The sequence below is a fragment of the Panthera leo genome, chromosome B2 (assembly GCF_018350215.1).
Source record: "Panthera leo isolate Ple1 chromosome B2, P.leo_Ple1_pat1.1, whole genome shotgun sequence".
NCBI lineage: Eukaryota > Metazoa > Chordata > Mammalia > Carnivora > Felidae > Panthera > Panthera leo.
Genome location: NC_056683.1, coordinates 46,626,725 through 46,644,752, shown reverse-complemented (window position 1 = coordinate 46,644,752; position 18,028 = coordinate 46,626,725). Strand labels below are relative to the sequence as shown.

General features: G+C 37.5%; 1 pseudogene; it reads right to left on the bottom strand.

Annotated features, from left to right (window-relative positions):
• Positions 1-13,970, bottom strand: part of LOC122220683 — a 52,203-nt pseudogene extending 38,233 nt beyond the window's left edge.
• Positions 13,971-18,028: the final 4,058 nt, after the last annotated feature.

Genomic DNA, 18,028 nt, shown 5'->3' with positions numbered 1-18,028 from the left:
TGAATTATGCCAACAATATCTTTGCCCATTTACTCATTTGCACTTTATATCTCTCTTGTGTATTTGTAAGGACTATTTGTGTTGAGTATGTGTGTTGGGTGCATGTGCTTGTATATGTGTCTGTGTTTGCCAGCTATATCAGTCATTTTCTGAATGTTCTGTTTATTAACCCTGTTTGTGGGGTTTTTTTTGGTAACTAAAATTATATTATTAAATAAGTTTTTTTATTCTGTTATGTATAATTTTCCAGTCTTGTATAAGAATGTCTCCCCTGGTCCTGATAGGTGTATATTCTTCTTAACTTTTTTTACAAATTTTATCTTATTTAAATTTAAATTCAGTTATTTAATGTACCTGAAGTTTACTTTCTTTTTTTTTTTAATGTTTATTTTTGAGAGAGAGAGAGACAGAGTGTGAGCTGGTGAGGGGCAGAGAGAGAAGGAGACACAGAAGCCAAAGCAGGCTCCAGTCTCCAAGCTGTCAGCACAGAATGCAGGGCTCAAACCCACGGGCTGCGAGATCGTGACCTGAGATGAAGTCGGATGCTCAACTGACTGAGCCACCCGGGTGCCCTTACTTTCTTTTTTAAATGTGTCAGATTCTGTGGGTTGGCTTATTCTCTAACAATGCCACAAATCCTGTTTCCTGGCATTTCTCTATTATCAAGGATAGAAGCTAATATTTGATATCTCAGGCTCCTTTACAGTTTGGGGGCCATATGACTTTGGCTGGACTATTGGCAAAAGTCCCTGGAGAAGGCATCCTTTCTGAGTAAAATCCAAAGCCTGTCAAAAATCAAACAAAAACCCCCCATGAAACCTCTTTTCCCTATGTCCTTTTACCCTTCTTTCTTGGCTATAATTTGGATATTATGCCTTCAGTGAAATAGGTTAAAATGAGAGTAATAATGGTGTCTACTTTATGTGGAACTTATGAGGGGCAAATAAGAGTGCATGTATAAGTATATAGCACAATATCTATATAGCGTTAACATTGAATAATTGTTGGCCATCATCATCAGACCCAGACATACTTGTCTCAGTGATGTAGAAATAGGTCCAATAGAAGTTACCAAGAAGTTTTCTTATTAACAGTGAAACTGCAGATTTTACCTTCCTTCTTGTGAAAGCAGTATAAAATTCCCTATATTCCCTGATTCTTGCTTGTCCATGAAAAAAAGTAAGAGGAAAAACAGAGAGCACTTTTGTTCTAATGTCTTCTCCTTCAGCTAACAGTAGCTCTCAGTAGGGTGAATAGCAGTATAAAGGACTAATCTAAGGTATAGGAAATGATTCATAAGCTGTACCTTTTCTTCTTTTCTATCCCAGGCTGTTGAAAGCTTATAAAGTGGATTAAATATACATAGTGTATGTAGAAGCAAAAAAAATTATAAAAATTGTTATTATTCAATGGCATGATCACTACTTTAATTAGTTACAACTCTCTTCTAGAAAGCCTGTACAAAGTGCTATGCTCTTTGAAGCTTTCTTGGAGGCATTGTGTGCGTGACTTATGCTTAAGAAAACATAAAGCATGAGGCAGAGACTTAGCATATCTTGCTCAACAACGCAGAATTATTAAGATTCAAATAACCGTTCCATTAATCAGCACTGCCACTAATGAGTAGTTAATACTTTAATAATCGTTATGTCTGTTTGATATTCCTTGTGGAGGATGTTGTCTAGGATGTTTCTTTGATCATTTACCTTTCCTTGACATAAGTACCTTAATGATGCATAGAATGTCTTTAAAATTTCAGAGGCTTAGGAAAGGAATTTATAACTGAACACGCTTAAAGAGCAGCACATATTTTTATTATTCTCCCCACTATTCCACAAAAATGATTACTCTTTCCAGTTTGTAGAAGTCTGCTTTGGATTGATACATTCCTAGATTTTAATTTATCCTAAGAATAAATTTATTCTAGGAATGAGATTCCTTATATCCATTGTTGTAGGAAAAAGGATTGTAAATTATATTGTGGAAATTGGAACAGGGTCAGGAATGCAGAAAAAAGCTTGCAAATAATTTGAGACATTTTAAAACTTTCTATTATGCTTATACTGATAACATAAAATACAAAATAAAGTAATTTGGCTATTTTTTGTTTTTTTGCCTTAGAAGTCAGTATTAGAGAAGTTCTTTTTTTCACTGCCTTTTTTTTAAGGATAACAATTTTAAGTAGTTTACAAAAGAGGTGGATTAATTAATATTCCAATTATAATCAATAAATGAATAGCTGTTTATGCAAACTAATTTTTACTTATAGATTGATAAAATGTAATATTTACTTAAGGTAAATTTAAGTACCTCAAAACAACTATCTTTTCTAAAAATTGTTTTTTAACATTTATTTATTTTTTGAGAGACAGAGACAGAGCATGAGCGGGAGAGGGACAGAGAGAGAGGAAGTCACAGATTCTTAAGCAGGCTTCAGACTCTGAGTTGTCAACACAGAGCCCGATACGGGGCTTGAACTCACGAACCGGGAGATCATGACTTGAGCTGAAGTCGGATGCTCAACTGACTGAGCAATCCAGGCACCCTAAAACAACTATCCTTTTTTGTCTCGAAGAGATTCATTAAGAAAAATGACATTTTTTCATAAAAAATAATCAGTGACGTCCGCAGTACTTTTTGAAATTATCTATCAGCTATTGCAAATGATCCTGAATTCAGAAATGCTCGATTAATAGCATTGTTACAGGTAATTAACTTGAAAGTTCTACACATTCTGTTAAGTCGCATTTAATAGTACCTAACTCTGTAATGGTTAAACAACAAATAACAAGTAAACATAATGTGTAAGGTTCTATTATTCTATGACAAAACAGAATAGATGGAACAGAAATAAACAAGTTACTGTTTGAGGCAATTGCAATAAGGGTATCCAAGGTGAGTTAATCATTGTTACAAATGGGCCAAGAATCAAGGCTGAATTTGCTAAATGTCCTTTAAATGGCCAACTCCTCCATGAAATATATTCTTTTTTTTCTTCCAGTTTTATTGAGAAATAATTGACATACAATACTGTATAAGTTTAAGGTGTATAGTACATATATTGTGAAATGATTACCACAATAGGTTCGGCTAACACTTATTTTCTCATACAGATACAATAAAAAGAAAAGAAAGAAAAAAGTGGAAAAAAGTTTTCTCCTTTTGATGAGAACTCTTAGGATTTACACTCTCTCTTTTTTTTAAGTTTATTCTGAGAAAGAGAGAGGAAGAGAGAGAGAGAGAGAGAAAGAGACAGAATCCCAAACAGGCTCTGTGCTGTCAGCACAGAGCCCAACTCAGGGCTCAAACCCACAAACCATGAGATCATGACCTGAGCTGAAATCAAGAGTCAGATAGATGCTTAACTGATTGAACCATCCAGGTGCCCCAAGGTTTATTCTCTTAGGAACTTTCCTGTATATCATACAGCAGTGTTAGCTGTAGTCATCATGTGGTACAGTACATCTAAAGTGTTTGTAGATCTCATGACTGGGAGTTTGTATCTTTGAACCACCTGCCTCCAATTGCCCCTCCCCACACCCCCCACCTCTGGTAACCACAAGTCTGATCTCTTTCTCTATGAGTTTGTTTGTTTGGTTCTTCTTTTTTTTCTTTTTTTCTTTTTGGATTCTACATATAAATGAAATCACACAGTGTTTGTCTTTGTCTGACTCATTTCACTTAGCATAATGCCTTTAAGTTGATCCATGTTGTCACAAACAGTAATATTTCCTAATTTTTTGTGACTGAATTGTATTCCATTGTATATATATACCACACTTCTTTATCCATTCATCCATCTATGGACACGTGGGTTGTTTACATGTCTTGGCTATTGTAAATAATTGTGCTGTGCTTATGGGGCCACAGATATCTTCCTGAATTGGTGGTGTCGTTTTCTTTGGATATATTCCCAGAAATGGAACTGTTGGATCATATGGTAGATCTTTTTTAAATTTTTTGAGGATCCTCTATACTGTTTCCCATGGTGGCTGTACCAATTTACAGTTCTACCAACAATGTGTGAGGTTTCCTTTTTTCTACATTCACACATAACACTATTTGTTATCTCCTGTCTTTTTGATGATGGCCATTTTACAGATGCGAGGTTATATCTCACTGTGGTTTTAATTTGCAGTTCCCTCATGACAAATGATGTTGAGCATCTTTTCATGTACTTCTTTGTCTTTCATATATCTTCTTTGGAGAAATATCTTCAGGTTTTTTGCCCATTTTTTAAATTGGATTATTTGTTTCTTTGCTATTGAGTCATGTGTGTTGTTTATATTGTTTTGATGTTAATCCATTACCAGATATATGGTTTGCAAATATTTTTTTCCTATTCAATAGGTTGTCTTTATGCTTTGTTGATTGTTTCTTTTGCTGTGAAGATTTTTAGTTCAATATGGTCCCATTTATTTATTTATTTATTTATTTTTTAGTGTTTATTTTTGAGAGAGAGACACAGAGAGAGATAGAGTGTGAGCTGGGGAGGGGCAGAGAGAGAGGGAGACACAGAATCTCAGTAGGCTCCAGGCTCTCAGCTGTCAACACAGAGCCTGACACAGGGTTTGAACCCACGAACTGTGAGATCATGACCTGAGCCAAAATCAGACGCTTAACCAACTGAGCCACCCAAGCACCCCTGGTCTCATTGATTTTTATTTTGTTGCTTGTACTTTGGGGTCATATCTAAAAAGCGATTACCATGCTTTATTCTTATGTTTTCTTCTAGTTATGGTTTCTTGTCTTATATTTTAATCCATTTGGAGTTAATTTTATAATCCATTTGGAGTACATTTTAATCCATTTGGAATTAATTTTTGTGAGTGGAGTAAGATATGGGTCCGTTTCATTCTTTTACATGTGATCCAATTATGCCAGCACCATTTATTGAAGTGACCTTCCTCCATTAAATATTTGTGTCTCTCTTGTCAGATATTGGTTAACTGTATATGCTTGGATTTATTTCTGGGCTCTCAATCCTGTTCATTGATATATTTATCTGTTTTTATGCCAGTACCATACTGTTTTTCTGACTATGGCCTTATGGTATACCTTGGAATAAAGAAGTGTGATGCCTCCTACTTTGTTCTTCTTTTCAGGATTTGTTTCATTATTCAGGGTCTTTTGTGGATCCATATAAATTTTAGAAGTGTTTTACATCTGTAAAAAATATAACTGGAATCCTTATAGGAATTTGATTAAATCTGTAGATGGCTGTTATATTATTATTTTAAAAATAGCAATTCTTCTAATCCAGGAACATAGGATACCTTCTTTGATTTACTTGTGTCTTCTTTGATTTCTTTCATCAATGTCTCCTTAGATTTATTTCTAAGTATTTTATTGTTTTTTATACTCTTGTAAATGGGATCAATTTCATTATTTCTTTTAGAAAATTTCTTGTTAGTGTATAAAAATGCTACTGATTTTATATGTTAATTTTTTATCCTGCAACTTTGCTGACTTTATTGATTAGATATACAGTTTTTTGGTTGAGTCTTCAGGATTTTCTATATATAAAATTATGTCATTTGCAAATAGAGACAATTTTACTTCTTCCTTTACAATTCTGATATCTTTTATTTATTTTTCTTACCTGATTGGTTTGGCTGGGACTTCTAGTACTATATTGAACACACATAGTGAGAATGGAGATCCCTATCTTGTTCCTGATCTTATATGAAAAGCTTTCAACCTTTCACCATTGAGTATGATGTTAATTGTGGGTTTTCCGTATATGGCATCTATTATGTTGAGGTATATTTATTCTATGCCTAATTTCTTAATTTTTTTTTAAACTGTGAACAGATGTTGAATTTAGCCAAATGTTTTTTTTTCTGTATTTATTGTGATGATTAAATGATTTTCTTCTCTCATTCTATTAATGTAATATATTAGATTGATTGATTTGCAAATGTTGAACCATTCTTGCATCCCAGGGATAAATTCCACCTGATCATGATGAATAATCTTTTTAATGTGCTGTTGAATTCAATTTGTTAGTATTTTGTTGAGAATTTTTACATCTATATTCATCAGGATATTGGTCTATAGTTTTTTGTTTGTTTTTTGTTTTTATTTTTGTTTTTGGTAGTGTCCATTTCTGGTTTGGGGATCAGGATAATATTGACTTCCTAAAATGAGTTTGGTAGTATTCCTTCCTCTTCATTTTTTGGTAAGACTTTGAGAAAGATTGGTGTTAATTCTTCTTTACATTTTTGGTAAACTTCACCTGTGAAGCCATCTGGCCCTGAGCTTTCCTTCTTTGGGAGATTTTTTAAAAATGTGTTGTTTTTTTTTTTAATTATTATTTTTTTATTTTTTAATATATGAAATTTACTGTCAAATTGGTTTCCATACAACACCCAGTGCTCATCCCAAAAGGTGCCCTCCTCAATACCCATCACCCACCCTGCCCTCCCTCCCACCCCCCATCAACCCTCAGTTTGTTCTCAGTTTTTTAACAGTCAAAGCATAAAAATGTTTTTATTTATTTCTGAGAGAGAAAGACAGAACATGAGTAGGGGAGGGGCAGAGAGGGAGACACAGAATCCGAAGCAGGCTCCAGGCTCTGAGCTGTCAGCACAGAGCTGGACGCAGGGTTCAAACTAACAGACTGCAAGATCATGACCTGAGCTGACTGAGCTCAGCTGAGGTCAGCTGACCTGACCTGAGCTAACTGACTGAGTCACCCAGGCGCCCCTGGGAGATTTTTTATTACTGATTCAATCTTTTTACTAGTAAGTGGTCTATTGAGATTTTCTATTTCTTCCTGATTCAGTTTTAGTAAATTGTTTATTTTTAAGATTAAAAAGAATTTTTTTTCCAGGTTGTTCAGTTTGTTGGCATAAAATTGTTCACAGGTCTCTTACAATCCTTTGAATTTTTGTGTTACTAGTTCTAGTATCAACTTTTTGATTTATAATTTTGCTGATTTGGGTTCTTTCTCTTGTTTCCTTGAGTTTTCTAATGAAGATTTGTCAATTATTTTTTCAAAGAACCAAATCATAGTTTGGTTCATCTTTCCTATTGTTTTTCTGTATTTCCTTTCTCCTGCTAACTTTGGGCTCAGTTTGTTCTCTCTGTGTCTTTTTTTTTTCCTCCTAGTTCCTTAAGGTGTAGACTTAGGTTGTTTATTTGAGATCTTGATTTTTATGTAGGTGTTTATCACTATGAACTCCCATCTTAGAACTGATTTTGCTGCATCCTACAAGTTCTGGTATGCTGTGTTTCCATTTTCATTAAAAACGTTCCAGAAATTTACCCCCAAATTTAATTTCTTCTTTGATCCATTAATTGTTTAGAAGAGTGTTGTTTCATTTCCATGTGTTTCGTTTCATGAATTTTCCAACTTTCCTCTTGTTTTAATAGTTTCATGTCATTGTGGTTAGAAAAGATATTTGATATGATTTAAATCTTCTTGAATTTGCTAAGGCTTGTTTTGTGGCCTAAGGCATAGTTTATTCTAAAAAAAATTGTTCCATATATGCTTGAGAAGAATATGTATTCTGCTGTTGTTGGATAGGATGTTCTATATATGTCTGTTAGGTCCCTTTGGTCTAAAGTGTTGTTCAAAACCACTGTTTCATTATTGATTCTCTGTCTGCATGATCTATCTGTTATTGAGAATGATTAAAGGCCTCAACTGTTATTTTATTACTGTTTATTTCTCCTTTTAGCACTATTAATTTTTGATTTATATATTTGGGTGCCTCAATGTTGAGGACATAAATATTTACAATTATTATATCTTCTTTATGTATTGACCCAGTTATTATTATATGGTGACCTTTGTATCCTTTTACTGTTTTTTATTTAAAGTCTATTTTGTCCAATGTAAGTATAGCTACTCCTGCTTCTTTTGGTTACCATTTGCTTAAAATATCTTTTTTTTTCATTCCTTAGCTCTCAGCATATGTGTATCTTTAAAGACTAACTAAATCTCTTGTAGGCAGCATATTATTGGATCTTGGCGTTTTGTTTTGTTTTTTTCTTTAATCCATTCAGCTATTCTCTTTCAATTGAATAATTTAATACTTTTATTTTTAAAGTACTTATTGATAGGTTAAGGACTTATTATTGCTATATTGTTAATTGTTTTCTGGCTGTTTTGTAGATCCATTGTTCATTGTTTCTTACCCTGCTGTCTTTTTTTGTGTGTTGATGTTTTTTCGCATTAGCATGCTTTGACTTCTTTATCATGTGCTTTTGTGTAATAACTACAGGATTTTCCCCTGTGTTTACCATGAGGCTTACACAAAATGTCTTAAATTTATAATATCTTATTTAAACTGATAACAACTTAAGTTCAATAGAATTCATAAAATTTACACTTGTATTTCTTCTCACTCATATTCTATGTTATTACTATTAAAATTTACATGACTTAAAAAAGATTGTGGGGGCACCTGGGTGGCTCACTTAGTTAAGCATCTGCCTTTGGCTCAGGTCATGATCTCATAATTCATGAGTGTGAGGCCCACATTGGGTTCTCAGCTCTCCTCACAGAGTTGCTTCAGATCCTCCTCTGTTGCCCTCTGTCTTTGCCCCTCCCCTGCTTGCACACACTTTCTCTCTCTCTCTAAAATAAATCAATTAAAAAACTTAAAAAAATATTGTGTACCTAATAACATATTATTATACTTTTGGTGTCATATTTACCTGATTTTCATAATCCTTACATTTGTACCTGCATATTTGAATAATTGGGCTCCTGTTTCAGACTTTACAGATTTCCTTTGGCAGAGATAGCTTTTCACCAGTCATCTATTAGTTTCTGGGTGTGTCTACTGGTAATGTATGTCCTTGGATAGGTGGGGCCTGCCATTATGGTCCGATTTTGGGTGAGGCAACTGTTCAAGCTCTGAGGGTAGGGAATGAGAGAGTGTGGCACTGGCTGAAATAGTTGGATGGGACTGCTAGCTTGGTTCCCTACTCAAGGAGGCTGAAGGATGGGCTTCACAGTTGCCTGGATTCTCTGGTCAGATTTGTAGGTGGTTGGGATTAGGTACTATATTCAGTAGTGGATGGGGCTGTGACTTAGTATCCCTGCCCTGGCAGGGCAGCTGGATGGGACCCAGAACCTATACCGTTTGTTGTTTGAGGACCCAAATCAGAATGGTAAATTACCTGGTCAGGTGAGGCTACTAGTTTTGCTCCATAGAAGGAGGAAGCCATGGGCTGTGCTCTCTGTTCATGTGCTACTTTGCTTAGGGTTGTTGAAAGGGTTATGCAGCTTCTCACATGCTCTGGTTAGGTTTCCTGGTTGAGCAGGCTGAAGGCTGTATTCAACAATGAGTGGGACTATGAATTAAATTCCCTACTTTGGTTCGGCAGAAGCAGCTCTAGAGATGGTAAAACTCTTTGTTGTCTTAACTCAAGCTGACTTGCCCTCCAAGTTCCCTGACCAAACAGGGCCACTGGCTTTGCTCTGGAAGTGGTTAGCTCTATCCCCTCTTAGCTCACGTATCAGCAGCTCAGCTTCCAGGTGTTTTTACCAGCTCTTCTAGTCAGATGAGGCCAGAACACACTCTCCACAGTGGTTGAGGCTATTATTAGCTCTTTTGCCTGTGCAGGGGGAGGAAAGTCACTTCTGGCTACTCTCATATTCCCAAGCAGTCTCTCCAGTTGGGAGGAGTTGGAAGCTACCCTCAGCCTTGGCTATAAATCATCCCTGGCCTGTGCATAGCATGGGGACACTCTGTACCTGATTCTGGCTTTGCTCTGCAGGTGATCAGTCTTTCTTGCCCACCTCTCAGCTCAAGTGCCCCTGGGCCTCACAGCTTCCAAGATTTGTCTCTAACCCTTCTGGTCAGATGTGGCCAGAAGATACTCTACAGAACAGGTGGGGCTGTGATTCAGTTCCTTGCTCAGGCATGAAAACCCAGGCTCTATTGCCAGAAAAACCCCTTATCTGAGGATCTGCATCAGGCAGATCTGTACCCACCTGTGTTCCTTGGTCAATGTGTGCTCCTAACTTTGTTTTGCAGATGAGCAAAGCTGATGGTTGGTATTACTACCTGAGTATTGCTGGTATGAAGTCAGTCTTCAAGCCCTTTCCCCTTCTCCATCACAGTCAGATTCCCTGTGGCTGAGCCCCACAGATTCCCCTGAAATTTCAAAGGTGTGGGATCAGAGTATGGGTTCTTGCAAAGCAATACAAAATGCTGGTGGTGGGGGGGATTCTGGTTGTCCATTCAGGGTTTTCTTTTCCCACTGGAGGAACCAAAGGCTTGGGGGAAACCTCTCCACGTGGTACTCTGCTGGCTGGGGAGAGGGGCAATGAGGTCAATTTGTAGCCACTTCTCTTACCCTTCTAATGGTGTTTTCCTCTCTGTGGTACAGGATACTTCAGCCTCACCCCTATATTCTAGGATTCTCTCGGGCTGGTTTGTTCTTGAGTAGCTGTTAGTTGTTCTTGTGAGGGAGAGTTAGGTCAGAAACAACCTATGCTACTATCTTGGTGACATCGCTCTTGGTCTCAGTATAAACTAATTTTTCCTATTTTGTTCTTTCACAGCACTGCCTATACCTCTATTTATCACTTGATTAATTTGGCTTTTGTTGTTAATTATTTACATGTCTAGTCTGAACTAACCTATAAATATCTTGGGGGTAGAGGCAATGTCTTATTTGACTTTGCATGCTATAGCCCGCCAATAAGAAACACTATGTGTTGTATTTGGCATATTAAAAGAAACTAATAAAATCAAGTAAGTAAGCAAATAGATAACATTTTAACTGTGAGGTTTTACTCTAGTTCCTCAAATAAAAAAATAAAAGAGGAAATCATCTCAAGAAAGCATTTTTACCCTATCTTCTAATTAAGAGAAAATAATTATTTAATTAATTTTATCAGTATTTTTCATCAATATTCCTCTTTAATTTCTTGGTTAACCCATTAATTCTTTTTAAAAAATTTAACAATTATTTAATGTTGAGAGATAGAGATAGACAGAGCACGAGCAGGGGAGGGGCAGAAAGAGAGGGAGACACAGAATCCGAAGCAGGCTCCAGGCTTTGAGCTGTCAACACAGAGCCCCATCTGGAGCTTGAATCCATGATCCATGAGATCATGAGCTAAGCTGGAGTCAGATGCTTAACAGACTGAGCCACCCAGGTGCCCTCCCATTCATTCTTTACTAGCATGTTCTTTACTCTCCAAGTATTGTTTTCCAAATTTTTTTCTTGTGGTTGATTTTGAGTTTCATGGTGTTGTGGTCTGAAAATATGTATGGTATGATCTTGAGCTTTTTGTACTTGTTGAAGGCTGATTTGTGCCCCAGTATATGATCTATTCTGGAGAATGTTCCATGTGCACTTGGGAAGAATGTGTATTCTGCTACTTTAGGATGAAATGTTCTAAATATATCCGTTAGGTCCATCCAGTCCAGTGTGTCATTCAGAGTCATTGTTTCCTTGTTGATCTTCTGTTTAGATGATCTGTTCATTGTTGTAAGTGGGGTGTTGAAATCGTCTACTATTATGTTATTATCAATGAGTTTTTTTATGTTTGTCATTAATTGATTCATATATTTGGGTGTTTCATGTTGGGGACATACATATTTCCAATTGTTAGATCTTCTTGGTGGATAGATCTCTTACTTATGATATTATGTCCTTCTTCATCTCTTGTTCCAGTCTTTATTTTAAAATCTAGTTTGTCTAATATGAGTATAGCAACTCCAGCTTTCTTTTGCCATCCATTAGCATGATAGATAATTCTCCATCCCTTTACTTTCAATCTGCATGTGTCTTTAGGTCTAAAATGGGTCTCTGGTAAGCAGCATATAGATGGGTATGTTTTCTTTTGCATTCTGATACCTGTGTCTTTTGATTGGAGTGTTTAGTACATTGACATTTAGAGTGAATACTAAAAGATATGAATTTAGCACCATTGTGTTGCGCTGTTGAGCTGGTGTTTCTGGTGATGTTCTCTGGTCCTTTCTAGTTTTTGTTGCTTTTGGTCTTTTTTATTTCGTTTTGTCTTTTCTCCACTCAAAGGGTCTCCCTTAGAATTTCTTGTAGGGCTGGTTTAGTGGTCATGAACTCCTTTAGTTTTTGTCTAGGAAATTCTTCACCTCTCCTATTTTCGATGACAGCCTTGCTGGATAAAGAATTTTTGGCTGTATATTTTTCTGATTCAGCACGTTGAATATATGCTGCCACTGCTTTCTGGCCTGCCAAGTTTCTATGGATAGATCTGCTGAGAACCTCTTCTGTGTTCCTTATAGGTTAAGGGCTTTTTTTCCTTTGCTACTTTCATAATTCTTGCCTGTGTATTTTGTGAATTGACTATGATATGCCTTGCTGATGGCCACTTTTTGTTGGATCTGATGGGAGTTATGTATGATTCTTGGATTTTGATGTCTGTGTCCTTCCCCAGAAAGTTTTCTCTTATAATTTGCTCATATAGACCCTCTGCCCTTTTTCTCTCTCTTCATCTCCTGGGACTTTTATGATTCAGATGTTATTCCTTTTTAATAAGTCACTGAGTTCTCTAAGTCTTGTACCATGCTCTTTTGCATTTGTTTCCCTCTTTTTTTCTGCTTCATTATTCCCCATAATTTTGTCTTCTACATTGCTGATTCGCTGCCTTGCTGTCATGGCATCCATTCGAGATTGCATCTCAGTTATAACATTTTTAATCTCATCCTGACTAAATTTTACTTCTTCTTTTTTTTTTTTTTTTTATTCTGCACAAAGAGATTCTATGCTTCTATGCTTTTTTCAATTCTGGCAAGTATTCTTATTATCATGGTTCTAAAGCTTAGTTCAGACATCTTGCTTATATCTGTGTTGATTAAGCCCTGGCTGTCATTTCTTCCTATTCTTTATTTTGGGATGAATTCCTTTGTTTTGTCATTTTGGAGAAGGAAAAAAAATAATAAAATTAAAAATTAAAATTAAAAAATTTTTTAAAGAAGCAAAAATCAAATAAAGGAAGCTGGATCCTAGTTGTGTTTTGGTCTGCTTGTTGAAAGAAGCTTGATGGAATGGAGAAAAAAGGGAAAGAAAATAAAGAAAAAGGTTAAAAAATTTAAAAATATATAATAAAATAGAATAGAATAAAATAAAGAAAATGAAGTCGAATAAAAACATTTTAAAAGTAAAGTAAAAAATAATGAAAAAATAAAATATTAAAAAAAGAAAATAAAAATAAAATTTTCTCTTTCTTTATGTAAGAAAAAGAAAAGAAAGACAAACAAAAAGAATAGATGAACCAGCAAACAGAATGAAAGCTGGATGACGTTATAACCACTTTCACCTAGAACTCAAACTAGGAAGCACTCTATAGTCTGTCTACTAAGCAGGTGGAGGGACTCGTGTTGGTCTTCTAGGAGATGTGCTTGGAGGGTGCAGTTGGGTGGGGCTTGATGTAACGGCTCCATTGTCCACCTTGTGGCACTGCTTAAGTTACAGGGGTGGATCAGTGTGGTACACCTGAGTGTGTGGGGAAGAGGTGGTAATGGCTTCACCCAGTTCCCTAATCTCTGGCACAGGTATTTTGTGCTCTGACCAACTCGCGATCAAGCACCCCTCCTTTGTCTCAGGCCTCCATCCACTCCCCGCCTCTACCCTGTCGGTGTCCAAGCCATCGGCCTGCCCGGCAGCACCTCCCTCCAGAGTTTTACCTCAGATGGGGCTGTGTTTCAAAACCTCAAGCTTCGGAGACCTGTATGGCTCGGACCCATGCTGACTCTCTGGAGGAGAGTCTCGCTGAACTTGCCCTGGAAAACGTTCATGTGACCATGCAGTGGCAGAGCTTCAGAGATCATGGCAAATCACAACACACAGCCAAGGCCAGGTTTCACCACATTCTGGCGTCTTGGTCCCAGTATCAGCAACCGAGGCTGGTCTCTGGGATCTGCTGGGACTTTTGCCTGTTGGGAGGCCATATGGGCTGTACCAAATGTTCTCCAAGCAGGGGAACCACTGCCAAACAAGGGAACCACTTCTTCCATGTGGCACACGGACCCCTCAGACCCTGCTGCCTGCTTCTGGGGATTCACTCTGCTTCCTCACCAGCACCAGGCACTTGAGCTCCAAAACTTCAGACTCTGCAATCCACTGTTTGTATTAATCCTGCTGGTGTTGAAGGATACCTTTCTTACTGTCAGTGGTTTTGAGAAACAGATTTCTTGTTCATTTCCCTGTGAGTGTTTTCATTCTTTCTCCCTCTTTCTTTCCAGGTACTTTCGGGGGAATGTTTTTCCTGCACTCTCCCAATGCACTGCACTCTCCCCCTTTCTTTGTCCTCTCCACAAAAAAAGGTTCCTACCCTCCACAGCTTCTCTCTCCCCCAGTTCACCCCTCCACACTGTGTCCCTGCTGAGTTCTGTGGCTCAAGTTATGCAGATCGTTGTATTCATCCTCATAGCAATCTCCTAGGTGTGAAAAATGTTTTGGTGCTGATCTAGCTGCGTTTCAGGGATGAGACAAGCTGAGGGTCTCCATGCTGCTCCGCCATCTTAACTCCTCTTTTCCCCCAATATTCATCATTTTCAGTGGTATCTCATGTGAACTGGAAAGGCTGGGTCCTTTTCCCAAGTGTCAGTAGTGACAGATATGCAATTAAGCAATAAAGAGGAATTATCAAAAAATAAGTGAGATACTCATACAAAAGTTCAAACTACCTAATTTGAATTCTTGTGCAGTGAAGCTTATTGAGAAACAACATTTTCAGGACTTTCTATAAGCAAGATACTGGTGGTAGACATAGAGTATAAGAAGGTGTCAAGGATTTCACCCCTTTTCTCAAGAAGCAGACATATACAGGAAAGGGAGATTTGTATATATAAATAGGCCAATGATATGGTATAGTAAAGGTTGTAATTGCAAACCTCAAGCTGTTGATGAATTGAAGAAAGACTGAAGTACACTCATTAATCATACACATTTGTTAAAATCTTTAAAAAGTTTGATGAATTCCTACAGGAATATAGAGAAAGCAGAGGTGAAACATGCCTGAGCAAAGCGAGTTTCAGTGAAAAGAAGAAATTTGAGTTAAGGTTTAAAGGGTGATATGGATTTTATCAAGTCAGAAGGGTAGAATTTCAGGCAGAAGTTGTATCAACAATGGTGCTGCAACATGGACATATCAAGAACAGTAAATAGAGATCTGGTGCAACTGGCAATGAGCTAGAGCTGTAGATGACTTCAGAGAAGATGTGTACAATGATATGGAAAGGATTATAAAAATATAATTCTGATGCACAGGGATGGATATACTGGTGTTGAAGGACACAGGAAGCAGGGACAAGTGTTAGATGCCATTGTCCTAGTGAGAAATTATGGGGAGTAGAATAGACTAGGAGCAGGGAAAATAGAAGAAAGATGAAATGAGAAACTCTAAGAGGATAAAAATATTTTCAGTGTTTGCGGCAAATAATTATAACTTAGACAGCTATAGGAAGCATAGGAGAGGGAAACATTTTTAGAGAGTGGTGATAAAAATTTTCAGTTCGGTGGAAGTTGACTTTGAAATGACTGAAAAATTTGAGGAAGTGACTGAAAACATTTATCTACATGGACCTGGGCCTTTGTAGAGGTTTCAGGATTGGAGACAGATTTGCAGGCTCCTGCTGGAGATGGGCATTGAATTGCTGATGGTGAATAAGGCCACAAAGGGTGAGAGGGGGAGTCTGAAGAGAAAGGAAGGAAAGACCTTATTTATGGCCTATAGACATTATGCCAGCCTCTTCATCTACATTATTTAAACAGGGTTGAGTTTAGAATCCTAGAGAAAATTAGTATTTACTGGGTGAAATGAATGCAAACAAAGGAGAAACACACAGGGGAGAAGAGTCTTTCTAAAGCCACAGCAAGACAAATTTTCAAAAGGAAAAGTATCAGCTGCAGCAGTAGAATGAAGACCGTGTATTTATCATTTAGGGGGGTCATAAACACTTTTCGTTTTTACGTGAAAACATAAACTATCTCCTTTTACATCACTGTTGTTTCTCTAGTCAGCCTGGAACCATGAAATAATCCTTAGTCTTAAACAGCCCACGCAGAATTGGAAAAGAACATTTAGTCGATTGCTGCATCCTGTGTCAGCTGATTACCTCCTCCTCTATGCAGATCAGCTGCCGGACTCCAATTGCTCACAGTAGCATCTGTTGCCCCTGATTCTGCCCCAGGCAATAGCAGAGGAGGAGTCAAAACATGCTGTGGAGAAGGTAAAGGGATGTGGAGACTGTAGGGGAGGCACAATTTTACCCCGCCCTTCTTAGGGTGTTTCAGCTGGGCCCAGGAATTCACAGACATAAGACAGATTAACAGGAGAAAAGCTTACAAATGTATGTAAATTTTACCTGACACAGGTGCCCTCACAAGGAAATGAGGACCCAAAGGAGTAGGGACACCTTTGTTATACTACGTTTAACAAAGAGAGACAATTGTGAAAAGGTGACTAAAATAAATGGGGAGGCCAAAGGAAGCTACGAATTGTTTTAACAAAATCTGTACAGAATTCTCTCAGCTTTGACTCACCATCAAAGAATGTTCCTATCCTCTCAGTACGGAGAGGGTGTCTTTCACATGGGACTTTTTAATCTCCTGCTTTTAGGAAGAAGAGGGAAATTAGAACAGCCTTTTTGTATCTGCTGAGTTTTAAATGCCTTTAGCTCAAAATAATCCTTATTCCAAAGTGGCATATTTTGGGGTGGCATATTCTCCCATCCTTCAAGCCCATTTCTTATCTAGAGTAGAATCACTGCCTGTTAGATAAATACAAATAAAACAGCGGACCTGAAAATCAGAGGGGTTTTCCTCATGCTCTTCTGTGAGATTCATTACAGTTTGTGTGCAGTTAAAAATGAGAGTTGGTGGTCAAGGTATACTTAGTTATTTTACTTAGAGGAATATATTTTAGAGGTGCCTCAGTGGCTCCGTCGGTTAAGCATCTGACTTCAGCCCAGGCCATGATCTCACGGTTCAGGCTCTGTGCTGACAGCCCAGAACCTGGAGCGTGCTTCAGATTCTGTGTCTCTCCTCTCTGTCCTTTCCCCCTCTCACTCTCTCTGTCTCTCTCTCAAAAATAAATAAATTGTAAAAAAGTTTTAAATAATATATTTGAGATACTTTAAAAGGTAATTGTTGGGCTGCCATGTTATAGGTCCTTTCTGTTGAGATGAGGGGGTAGGAGGTGAAGGAGCACGTAGAGAATCTCCTCCTTGCTTCAAGGAGTGGAGTTTAGGATGGAGGGTTGCAAATCCCATCACATTCCTTTCCCAAGAAACAAACCAGAGATAAACAAAAACGAACACATAAACAAAAAAACTAACAAACTCGTGAAGGTTTATGAGCCTGAGCTCAACCAGGAGATTGGGTTTATTATCTTTTGTAAAAAGTCTTTGCTGTCCTTTAGAACCACATGTTTTATTTCAGCCTTTCCTGAGTCGATTCTATGCACTATGCCTAATTATGCTTGCCTTAACAACCATCCTTCTGACTCCCAGGGGCCAGCCTCTTCTAATGTTTCTTGGAAAAAGTAAAAGTCATGGGCCTTGTTAAAGAAATTGTATTTTTCTTTCCTGCTAAGAGTGTTTATAAATAGGTGCATTGCTCTGCTCTGAATTATCTTGGTCTCCCAATAGGGTGAAAGTAGACATTAATTATGTTTTCCTTTTTTCGCCATCAAGTTATTTGCTCTTATTGCTCATAACAATATTTCAGCACACTTTAATTTAGAATGCTAGGGTTCTTAATCCCCAAAAGTAACAATTTTCTGCAGGAAGATAAAAAGAGTAAAGTGATCAGTCTCCCTATCTTGAAATACAAGAAAAATATAACTGTCATTGCCTAGATAAGAGAGCCTGAGGCAATCATAAAAGTAATAATGCGGCAACGTCAAAGGCGAAACCCAGCCCAGTGCAGCACAGGTGAGGAAAAATGAGTGAGGCAATGAAAGAGGGGAAGCCACAGGAATGCATGGCCACACTGGCTACCACTTCATGGCCCCCTGCACAGAGACATAGCAGCTTCTTAGCAAGAGCATTGCTGGACACGGGGTTTCTCT